The sequence below is a fragment of the Sinocyclocheilus rhinocerous genome, unplaced genomic scaffold (assembly GCF_001515625.1).
Source record: "Sinocyclocheilus rhinocerous isolate Xijiao unplaced genomic scaffold, SAMN03320098_v1.1 scaffold1234, whole genome shotgun sequence".
NCBI lineage: Eukaryota > Metazoa > Chordata > Actinopteri > Cypriniformes > Cyprinidae > Sinocyclocheilus > Sinocyclocheilus rhinocerous.
Window position 1 is genome coordinate 1,350,570 of NW_015656153.1, and position 12,530 is coordinate 1,363,099.

At 37.2% G+C, this 12,530-nt stretch overlaps 1 pseudogene; it reads left to right on the forward strand.

The window, feature by feature from the left end:
• LOC107719499 (usherin-like) overlaps positions 1-12,530 on the forward strand; it is a 236,590-nt pseudogene that overhangs the window by 36,449 nt on the left and 187,611 nt on the right.

A 12,530-nucleotide genomic window follows, 5' to 3' on the forward strand; every position in this document is an offset into this window, starting at 1 on the left:
GTCGGGATTTGTTGCGCCGCGCCGCTCACGTCCGTAGACACGGTGTAACATTGGTTTTGCTTTGTTTCACAGAACTAATCGTGGCCTGGGTTGCGTACGTATATGTGGGGCGGAGCTATCAAAATAGGGGCAAGACCCTTTTGGGGTAGGGGCGTGTTTGTTTTGGTGATTTCAAATATAAACATTGGCTACCAGAAATCCCTCACTCTGCCTTTAAGGCTCTTTCTCCACTGGAGCCCGGTCCTCTCCTCCTCACGCACTGGAGACGAATACAAAATAAACAATACCTGCATGTGCTGATCTCTGTCCTGCACTTTTAGTTTTATGTTTTTTAATTAGTCTGCTTATTTGCATTTTTATTTTTTGCATCAACTTTGGATGAACACATACATTGTTTGGAACTAGTTCTTTATTTTTTAACATCTACCTTTGTTTTTTAAGGGTAATTTATGCTTTAGTATTGCAAAGCTGTTGCACTTATAGTTGCTCTCTCTGAAACTACATTCTGCAATGTGTAAAAATTCAAATCCCTGTAGCATGTTGTCAGACCCCTGATTGGCATAGAGGGCTGTAGCGGCGGGTGGTCTGTGTCTGGCTCTTCCAGCATCCAGCCTGCTGAATTTGCAATTCCCTCCGGGCTCACGGCCCACTACGGCTGCCCAAACAACAGCCTGACACAGCGAGCCAGAGCAGTCGCTGGGGAATCCTTTGCTTTTTATAATAAATTTTTAATCATTTCATTTGATGCCTCCCATGTTCTCAGTGATTTGTAATGACTGTTCACAAAAATCAAATACTTTTCCAGTAAAGGCTCAAAAAACTAATTTTTCTCCTCTTGCCTCTTTGCCTCTTTCTTTCGATTATGAGATGTTCGTTCAATGAAAGTGTCCTATTAAAATAGTTCAGTTGTTGAAAGTCACTTATAATAAATGAGCTGATTTTGCTCTGTCTTGTACATATGGAAATATTGTGTTATTTGTGACTGTGGGGACTTTATCATTGATCCTTGAGGTCGCATCTGGATATTGCTGATAAATGTATATGTAGATGATGTATGTAGATGTGTTCTGATCTCTCACTCTCTCCAACAGTGCGAACGCTGCTCTCCTCTATTCAATGACAAACCCTTCAGAGATCAGGTACAGGCGTACAACTGCCGCCCATGCCAGTGCTACGGCCACGCCTCTTCCTGCCACTAAAATGCCAGCCTGGATCCTCACCCTGGAGAACACTTCAGAGGAGGTGGAGGGGTGTGTGATAACTGTACACATAATACCACAGGTAACAGCATTTAATGTTTTTTTTCAGTATGATAACATAAAAATGACTATGAAATGGTGTGTTATATTAGGTTAAGTTTTTATATTCATAACAAAAGCATTACTTGGCTCTTAAGATACATTTTCTAGATTTTTTTTTGTTTCGTGTAAGAGGATGCGTGTTATTTTGCTATGTCCCATGCACTGCTCATTGAATTCGAATGATAGTAGAATATTACATCAAACTATGCCTTTGTTTCTTTGCTTGTTTTGAATACGCGCCCTCTAGCGATGTAAAATTAAATTTGGAAATGTATTAAAACTTTAGATTTTTGGAATTGTCTGCTTTAAATGAGTTTATTGGTAAATTATAAAATGATATATATATATATATATATATATATACGTAAATACGTTTATACTTTCTTCATATTTTGTAATAAATAGTCAATCTGAACATCCTCCTTTATACTTACTTTAGAGGATGCGTGTTATTTTGCTATGTCCCATGCACTGCTCATTAAATTTGAATAATAGTAGAATATTGTTAAATCATAAAATAAAAAAATGTTGTTCTCCTATTAATATTTTTTTAAATAAGTGATTACTCAATTTGAGTGTATTGATCATTTGGTAATAAAAACAATATTTTTATTTAATAAAAAAAGAAGAGTTTGTCCATGTCCCTTGAATGGTTCTCCACCCTGTCGTATTGGGGAATCCGCCCCTTTAAGAAAAGGCCATCCCCTTTAGTGACATCAGGACAACAGATTTTTTGTCTCTTCAGTGGCGGGAATTTCAACCGCTGAGGTGAAATTTGTTGGTGACTTTTCAATTGAGAAATTTTCTTCGTATGGGTTTGCTTACTTGCTTTGCCAAAGCTTAACATGTCCACCCTGTCGGCATAAAATATGCCAGAAGTGATTAGAATACAGTATTTTCAAAATATGTAAGTTCAAATATACCAAATTCTCTTCAACAACCAGACTAACTATTCAGCTAGTCACAGTTTGTTGTAAGATAATATACTAATTGAAGCTCAAAATGTCCACCCTGTCGTTATTCCAAATTGTCCACCCTGTCGGCCACTTAGACTCGGTGGACATAGCGTTCATTTGTAGCTAATATTGCAAAAAACTAAAATGAATGGGGGGGGCATTTTGTCATGCTTTGTGTGTTCTGCTTTATGTGTCCACCCCGTCATGTGCTGGTCCACCCTGTCATCTTGATATTTTACAATAATATTTTAAATAATAATTAAATCATATCTATTTTTCCAACTCATTCTGTCCTCATTCAATACGCACGGACCGACCGTCATGCAGAGAACACGCGATCGTGCAGGATACAAATGCACGCTTCACACGATCTCACAGCTGGATTCGACTAAGTTTGCGAGATTTTTGAAATTAAATGTTCATTAGTCATTCAAAGATTTGTTTAAATGATATAAATGCGTATTTGCTGAATGCTGACGGAAAACGAGAAAGTATTATAAGGTTTGCCTTTCTATTACTAATAATATGAAAGCAATCATTATAATACTTTTTGTATACATTTTAATTATTTTGTTTAACAGTTCTATTATTAGACAGATTTCTGTCCATATTAGACAGAACTGTTAACGACAACAGCGAACAAGGAGAATGTGAGCACCATGTGAGCAGGCGCTGCTGTTCTCAGTGCCGTCAAAATAAAAGTCCCGCCTCGAACACATCGGCCTTGGCGATATATCGGTCGACCACTAGACAGGGTAGACATATATACATCTTTTAAAATTGCTATAATTTTAAAAAGGGACAAACTAAATACAAAGACTTTCTAAAATTTTTGTTCATTTTTCAATTCAACTTTCTCTCGTTATGTTTATAATTTGTGAATGATAAAATTAAAATGTATTTAAATGATTATGAATGAAAAAAAATGTATTTAATAAAATAATAATAAAAATGCAAAATAGAGTAATTCTCCCTAGTGGACTCAAATATGTCAAATTATTCAATATTTAAAAAAACAAACAAAAAAAAATAATTTGAGTAAATATTGTGTAAAAAAAAAAAAGTAGAAACAAATGTCTATATTATCTAAAATATATTGTCTATCAGTCATCCTGCTCTCCAGATACGACAGTCAATTGAAAAACCCATATTTGTCAACCTCTAGGACCTATTTCTGTCATATGTTTCATAAAATAATTTTGTATTGTTCCAATATGCCATACCTAACAGAAACCCAGATATTTTTCATTACAACAGCTGGAAAAAAAGTAGTGATATAATGAAAGCATCAAAAAGCAGAGCAGAAAAAATCAAAATAATGCGTCAGAGTGAAAACAGATGGACATTTAATGAAGTAAATCAGGCCATGCTAACAGGTTCATTGTTTCATATGCTGGGCATCAGGCACAGTGGCAGGTAGGGATGAAAGAGGACATTAAAATGGACACCTTAGAAAATTACACATCTCTCGCCGGACCTCTCCCAAGACTGCAGTTTTTTAATTTGAAATCATAGTCCTATGATATGATTGAATTTTAATAGGTTGACATCAATTTCCCCCCTCCCCCCACCCATTTCCTTCTACAAGCACATGCAGACTCTCTCTCTTTGGGTTTTAAAGGCAGGAACTGTGAACGGTGTCGGAGTCTGTTCTACAGGGAGGTGGGTGCACTCCTGTGGACCAAGGACGTGTGCAAACCATGTGAGTGCCACAGCGCTGGGACCGTCGATGGTAGTTCAGAATGTGAGCCGGTAAGTGTAAACATGCACACAAATACATGGGTATGCATTTCCCATAAATAAAAACCCATAGAAAGTAAAGCAGATAATGAACCCCCACCATTCACCACGTTTATCTCCTGCTCTTTGCATTTTTGTATATTACATATGTTGATTCATTTAACAATTATTTCTACAACAGTTAAGATTACTTAAAGCTCATTTTAACACATTATTTTTTTTGCTTCTGGTCTATATCTGATATTTGAGACTTAAGACACATTTCCGAATTTCGAGGTGCAACAGTAGCTCTGCATATGCAAAGGAAGACATCTGAGGCTTTGATCCCCGGCTTTGTGATGGGTCTGAGAATTGTAGATTCAGATAACGATATTGGCCAGTCCCTCTCGAGAGTGTTGCATTGATGTATTGGCTGAGGACTTTAGTATTCACAACAGCATTTATCAGTGGTTTGATCAGTAGGGAGTATGTAAAAGTGTCGTCATGAGAGCCTCTCTCGGGAGAATTCTCCTCCACCTTTTCCTTTATCTTAGCATCATGAAAGCCATTTTGGAGGAACAGATCCATGTCGATAGATATACTGGATGACAAATTCAAAATCAATGGCTGGGTCAGCCCCATGTTAGATTGTTACCTTATTTAAATTATCAGAATGATTATTTCCTCACATACGGTAATGACTTTACACTGTTAGTTGGGCCATTTCTGTTTGGTGCTGGGTAGGGATTGAGTATTCTTAGCTCATTTCAGTAAATATTATATTAACTCTGTTGTGTAATAGATAAAGAAAACCACAAATATTCCAGTAGTCTCTAAATTGAGGGAAAAAATGTAAATAATAATAATAGTAATAACATTTAGTTAGACTAAATTGAATATTTGTCCTTTTTTAATGTACTACTACTAATGTACTAATCTACTACTACTTCAGCTATTATATTATATTATATTATATTATATTATATTATTATACCAAAATGCGGGTTAAAATCATTTATTAGTTGTATATTATGTAACACTGCAGGATTTTTCCAAAAGTCAACTTTTCAAAAGCGTTGGTTTTTTTACTTTTGTATCAGCAATTAAAGGGATAGTTCACCTAAAAATGAAAAGTCTGTCATCATTTATTCTCAAGTTGTTCTAAACCTGTATGAATTTTTTTTTTATCTTTTGAATACCAAAGATATTTTTAAGAATGTTGGTAACCAAACAGTTGCTGGTAGCCATTGACTTCCACAGTAAGGAAAAATACCATGTCATGGGGAGCAGAAGAAAGTGAAAGGGGGAAAAAAAAACTTGTACAGGTTTGGAACAACTTGAGGGTAAGTAAACGATGGCAAAATATTCATTTTTGGGTGGACTCTCCCTTTAAGCTTCGAGTCATTTGAGTCGTCTAGTCTCTTTTCCTAAAGTTCTGACATATATAACTCAAGGAAGCTATTCATGTCAGTAGTATCAAATATTCCCTCTTTTCATCCAAACAACAGCTGGTACTTTCAATCCATCCCAAAGAAGAGACCTGTTTTGTTAAGCCACATGACCCTCTGCACAATGGCAGCTTTTGAGCTCAGGTGTTGTGACCTCTTCCCCCCTATCCCAAACCACTCCGTTCTCTGTAACGGAGATAAAAAGCATCCCAGCAGCCCAGTGGGGATCGTCGGGGTGGGGGGTAGAGACAGAGAGCAGAGCTGCCCATCCATGACTCACACACACTCACACTGGCCTGCTCAACTTGACTAATTGGAGCACGGTCACGTGACGCTCTCCTTCCTCCGCAGATCGGGGGGCAGTGTAAGTGCAAGCGACATGTGTCTGGCAGACAGTGCAATCAGTGCCAACACGGATTCTACAAGCTGCAGTCGGCACTGGCTGACGGCTGCCGCGCCTGTAACTGCAATACCGCCGGGACCGTGCAGCCAGATATTACCTGTCACCAGGACTCAGGTCAATGCCAGTGCAAGGCAAACGTAATCGGTACGTATCAAGCAGCATTGTGCCCTCCATCGCTCTTTCGCTCTCTTCTCCCATCCTTCTCTTCCTCTCTCTCTAACTTCTTTTTTCTGTCTCTCAACCTTTTTCTCTGTTTCTCTCTGTTAATTCCCACAAAATTGATAAGCTGTACAGGGCAAAAAATAAATACATAAACAGATAAATGAGTATGGCTGGAATCATAAATGTTGTACTGTCTCTATGTAAATAAACTATTAAATAAATATTTGACGTAACAGCCGTGATGTTAATTTTGATCAACATTAGGATTTTATCTTAAAATTTATAATAATGTAAAGGAACCTTGCTTTTAACTTCTTTTAAAGGAATAGTTCACCCCAAAATAAAAATGTTGTCATCATTTACTCACCCTCATGTCGTTCCAAACCTGTGGGTGAGTTGTTCTTATGTTATTCGTATGTTATCTTATGTGCATAGTAGGGAAAAATACTATGGAAGTCAGTGGGGACCATCAGCTGTTTGATTACCAGCATTCTTCAAAATATCTTCTTTTTATGTTCAACATAAAAAAGAAACTCATGCAGGTTTGAAACAACGTGAGGGTGAGTAAATGATGACAGAATTTTCATTTTTGGGGTGAACTATTCTTTTAAGTTTATTACTATTGTTTCTTAATCTAATTAATTTTAAATGGTCCTGAGGTAGGACAAACTTGTTAAAAAAATAAAAAAATAAAATATTCCATGTTGTCTTTCAGTAAGTTTTAAATTAAAGATAGTACCAAATTAGTTTGACAATGGTTGATGTGCAGTTTTTTTTTTATGAGAAATGATTCATTTTCTACTTGTTTGCACTTTTTAATTTCTGAAATGAAAACGTATGAAGCATACAGTGATCACTCTGCTCTGCTGCATATGTAAATGGCATGATTAAATTGTTTACCATCAGGCTCTTTTTTTTGGCAAAGCCCTGTTTTTCTGTGGGTTTTTTTTTCACAAATTTATTGTGAGCAGCAGCCAAAAGGATTTTTCTTCCAGCTTTTCCAGGCATTCCAGGTCCTTTGCGATAAATCTGTTCCATTTTTTTCTTTTTCTTTGTACCTTTGAACCGTTTTCCTATGAAATGCAAAAGAATGTTACTTAGAAGATCATGTGTATTGCTAAGCCAGGATATCAAGGGCCACCTCATTTTAATTTTGTAATTCAATGCCAAGTTGATTATAATAAACTGCCCCTGTCTTCCTTATTTTTCATGCTTCTTACAAGACCTGCTTCTTTGTTTGTAGTTCCCACAGGTATTTTTCAGAAATTAGATTTGATTAAGGCAATTTATTACCTCCAGCACGTTTGAGGCCAGCCGCAGCTTCATAAGGACAAAATTAATCAAGCGTCCAAAGTACTCTGCGTACACAATGTGCTTTGAAATGTTGATGTATGAGAATATTATGCAGAAAAGCATTACTGATAAAATGTGGGCTATTCTGGTACACGTCCCACTCCATGGGTGCACCAGTGGGCAGTCAAATGCACATATATAAAATCATACTGGTTAAAACCAAATACGCTTCAATTTAACAAAAAGAATAACTTAAGCTTAAAGATTTACTTGCTTATTTTTACCTGCACTTTGTTGTTAGATTTAGTCATTAATTTCTTATTATATTCACAGTTGGATGGCGCGCAGTTACCGTAGCGTTTTGAGAGTTACACAAATTTCCCAACATCCACAAGCCATGCACACAATGACAAATTGCGGCACCTTTGGCGTGATATTATTGGGGTATTCATCTGTGTCACATTGTGCATTTAACATAATGTTGTAATGAGGTTTAACTGTGGGTAGGGAGCAATATATTAATATCTAAATTCATTAAAGTGGAGCTGTGTAGCGGAATACACAGCAGTGGAGGAGAGTGGAGTTCTCAGTACTTATGGCTGTAAACGGTTTGCCCTGTAGGCTCTGCTCAGCAACATTAGGAATAGATTACCTGTCAGGAATATGTATGGCGTATTCAAATAAGCACCGCACACATTTTAAAAAACTTGATATGATTTGATTCCACATAGACCACTTTTTAGGGTCTCCAAATGAGCTGTAAGTCTTTTTTAGCCTCATGGTTTTTTATTTTTTTATTTATTTTTTTTCCCCTTCCATTGCCTTTCTTGGGTCTCTTAATTTATTTATTTTCCTTTTAGAGAAATTAAGTGTTATGCCCGAGGTGAGTCATTCATCATTGGGAAAGGGGCTCACTTAATGATGACATTACCAATTTCGTTTTTTATTCTTTGTGTAATATTTCACTGATTTATTTATTTGTTTACTCTGTACTACAGTGAAATGTAGGTTATTATGTAAAGGCCAAGGGCGTATTCAAATAAGCACCGCACACATTTTAAAAAACTTGATATGATTTGATTCCACATAGACCACTTTTTAGGGTCTCCAAATGAGCTGTAAGTCTTTTTTAGCCTCATGGTTTTTTTATTTATTTTTTTTTCCCTTCCATTGCCTTTCTTGGGTCTCTTAATTTATTTATTTTCCTTTTAGAGAAATTAAGTGTTATGCCCGAGGTGAGTCATTCATCATTGGGAAAGGGGCTCACTTAATGATGACATTACCAATTTCGTTTTTTATTCCTTGTGTAATATTTCACTGATTTATTTATTTGTTTACTCTGTACTACAGTGAAATGTAGGTTATTATGTAAAGGCCAAGGCCAAATAATTTCAGATGTTGAGGTTGGTGGTTTGTGGATAGTAAGGTGAATTTGAAAAACTTTAGTTGAACAAAGATAAATGAAATGCTGCAATCTGCAAAAAGAAAACACATATGCCCATCTTTTCTTGTTACTATGGTCCACATAAATTGACTTGCACATTTTCACATCATGTTTTCTTTTCGGAAATGGAATGTAATGGAAGTTTGTTTCCACTTCAGAGTGGAAATTGAGTAAATATCTAAATATAATTTGAAATTTGCAATTACACCTAAATTATTTTTGCTAAAATAGTTGAAGGAATAAATGAAATGGAATACTGGTAGTAATAACCAAGGTAATGCAAAATCATTGGCTATGGCCACAGCTCTTATCTTCTTAAATTGAAAGATTTAAAGTTACTATTTTTGTTCTATAAATTTAACAAAGCATCATTTAAATCTTTCTAGGTAGCTTCTGAAACCTGCTTAAAGGAATAGTTCACCCAAAAATTATGTCATCATTTACTCACCTTCATGTCGTTCCAAGCCTGTATAAGTTTCTTTCTTACAGTATGTTGGACACACAAGATATTTTGAAGAACCAAACAGTTGTTGGTCCCTATTGACTTCCATATTAGAGAAATAAATACTGTGGAAGTCAATGGGGACTAACAACTGTTGATTACCAGCATTCTTCAAAATATCTTCTTTTATGTTCAACATAAGAAATAAATATCAAATAAATATAAATATCTAATAAAAGAAATAAAAACGGATGGGGGTGAGTACATTTTTGGGTTAACTATCCCTTTACGTACCTCCTGGGGTCCTGGTTGAGAATAGCACTGATAGTGGTCTCCTCTTTTTATACTTAGGTCTAACCTGTGACCGTTGTAACTACGGCTTCAAATTCCTCAGTCGCACAGATCCCGATGGCTGCAGTCCCTGTGGCTGCGACCCACGGGGGTTCTCTACACCAGTTCTGTAATCCTTTCGCCGGCCAGTGCGAGTGCAAAGATGGCGTACAAGGCTTCCTCTGTGACACCTGCATCCCTCACTTCTACAGTCTGAACGGCAGTGGAGTCTGCCTGCCCTGCGACTGCAGTCCAAACGGATCCTTTTCTGGTACCTCCTGTGATGCGGTAACCGGACAGTGTAAGTGCAAACCTCACACAGAGGGCCGGCGGTGTGACGTGTGCCGGGATGGATACCACAGTCTGTGCGGCAGCAGCCCTTTGGGCTGTCTGCCTTGCCAGTGTGAGCTCAGGGGCACGGTGAACGGCTCAGATATTTGCGACAAGACCACGGGCCAATGCATGTGTAAAAACAACGTAGAGGGACTGCGGTGTAATCGATGCTCCCCTCACACCTACAACTTGAGTTCTGCCAACGCCATGCATGGATGTCAACCATGTCACTGTGACCACATGGACACCGTGCCTGCAACCGTGTGCGACCCTGTTAGCGGTCAATGCTTCTGCCTGCCCACACGCTACGACCGAGACTATGGAACCTGTAAACCAGGTTGGTGCTTTCAGTCTGATTTGTATATCTTACTATGTGTGTATTTACAAGGTAGATGGTGTATTTTCTAAGCTCATTATACTGTGTTGGCAATGCCAGTGAAGTCATCGCTTTTGTTGTTTACCGTGATTTCTAGCCATTGCTCATCGTATTTGAAGTATCTGTGTAAACATCTTTTGAATTACAAAGCACTCTCTTCTTTTTCTCTCTGACTCCCTCGCATTTTGTTCTTGGCTCTGCAAGCTGCTGCATTGTTTTGCTATTCCTTTTTCCCAAGATTGTGCCTGGGAATTGAGTGTGTTTGGCAGTCACTTTGGCCGATGGCGTTTAGCTAGCATAGCTACAGACCATTCCTCGTGTACCCTCAATCAACCCCCTCATTGGTTGTTTGGCCAGCGCTGGCCTCATGACTCAAGTGCTCTTCAGGGGGTGGAAATGTTTGCACTTCCCTTATTCTTTGCAGCATAGTAAGTGCTAGAAGTGCACTGCCAGGGGCTCAAGGGTCAGTGTGGCTAGACCAGCTGTACCAGTTGGTCCCTTTGTCTTCGTAATGAAGATTAACCCTCAGTGTTTACTGTAAAACCAACTTGCACATTTGCACACCAAGCACAGTCTTTCAATTCCAAAAAGCTACTTCTCCTTTAGAGTACTGTAAAGACATGTCCCTATAGTAATTTGGATAGTTGATCCTGTTCTAATACTGTATTGTCCATTAAAAAAGTTGAGCACAACCCTTAAACCCTGCTGATAAAACGAATAGTTTAGACCATCTTAAAGACCACATGATTTAAATTAGAAATGTTGTGCATATTAGTCTGTGAATTAGCTTGAGGTCTTCTACTGTATATGGTAGTGTAATTTAAAAATGAATGGATGAATCAATGTCATAGATATAATCTACATGAAATTAATCCTAGTATAAGAAGATTTTTTATTAATTTAAAATCTAGGTATGATCAAGTTGTTTTCTACAGTAGGTGCTGTTTAGGGTATACAAGACATTTATTTATTAAAAGGTGAACCACCACCATTATGCCTTCCATGTCAAACTGCAATCACTCTTAAACATTTTTTTAATTGGACTGTACTGTTTTTAACATAAATAGACAACTATTTTATTCAGAGATATGTTTAACTGGTGTATTTAAAAAGTATCACCTGAATGTATTTTAGATTTTTTGTCTAGTATTAACCTTAAATGGCTTGTATAGCTTCTTGATAATCATATGACTTTTGTTATTTATTCTGTTTTCGCCATTGCTTCTGACATGTCGTTCATAAAGACATAGATACATAAATACAGGACAAACCCTCAATGAAGTGCTGCAGGGATGACATTTTTGTAGGCCAATGCAGTAGTTGGCATTACCCTGGTTCCCTCAACATAAAGTCAATCGGATTTTTACATTGGCTTTTGGATTTTTGCTGAAAATAACTGACCATCAAACGCTTATGATTCTTACATGCTTTGTTCATTATTATTATTATTAAACTTTATTTGAAAAGGGACCATGTACAATTTTAATAATAATTTAATAATAATTGTAATATAAATGTTTCCATTTCATGCATTGTACCGAATTTAGCCAATGGCTAGTTTTCATCCGCGGTCATCAAGACGATCTTTACAAATTGACACAACTTTTATGAATTTTGATGTCTATAATAGAAGTAGAAAGCTAAAGTTAGGCTGTAAATTAATTACACCACGGTCGCATGACTTCAACATCACTACCACTAAGCATCAAACAACTCTTTTACACTTTATTTAAAATCTGCAAGTTGGAAAGTATGAGTTAAAGCCCCAACAACCTCTGTTGCCCCTGTGGGTATTACTGATGTATTTTATGTTGTAGAATAAAATGTGAAAATATCTTGTGAAATAGTGTGTGAAAGTATGAAAGTGTACTGTCTTTAGGTACACTTAAGTGGCTTTTTATGGCTCGTTTCCACTGAGCGGTACGGTTCGGTACAGTACAGTACGGTACGCAATTATTTCCGTTTCCACTGTCAGAAGTTGTGAATGGTACCAAAATAGCGAACCGTACCGTACCACTTTTTTGGTACCCTTCCGTTGGGGTACCTAGCACAGCAAAGGGTATCAAAAGGGTGGAGCTAAACTCACTTCAGAACGTTGGTTGATTGATTGACTAGAATCGTCACTTTTGTGTGATACAAGGGGATAAAGCGTCTTTCACTCGTTCCGCTTTGCTGTTCATGAGTGTTGGGCTTATTTACATCAGAGTGCGCAAACACAAAAAAATATAACTGTGCATTTTATAATTTTATATTTTCACACATACAATAGCCGTTTCTCAATATGCATTCTTGTGGACTTGTGAAACGTCATTGCCCAAAAACC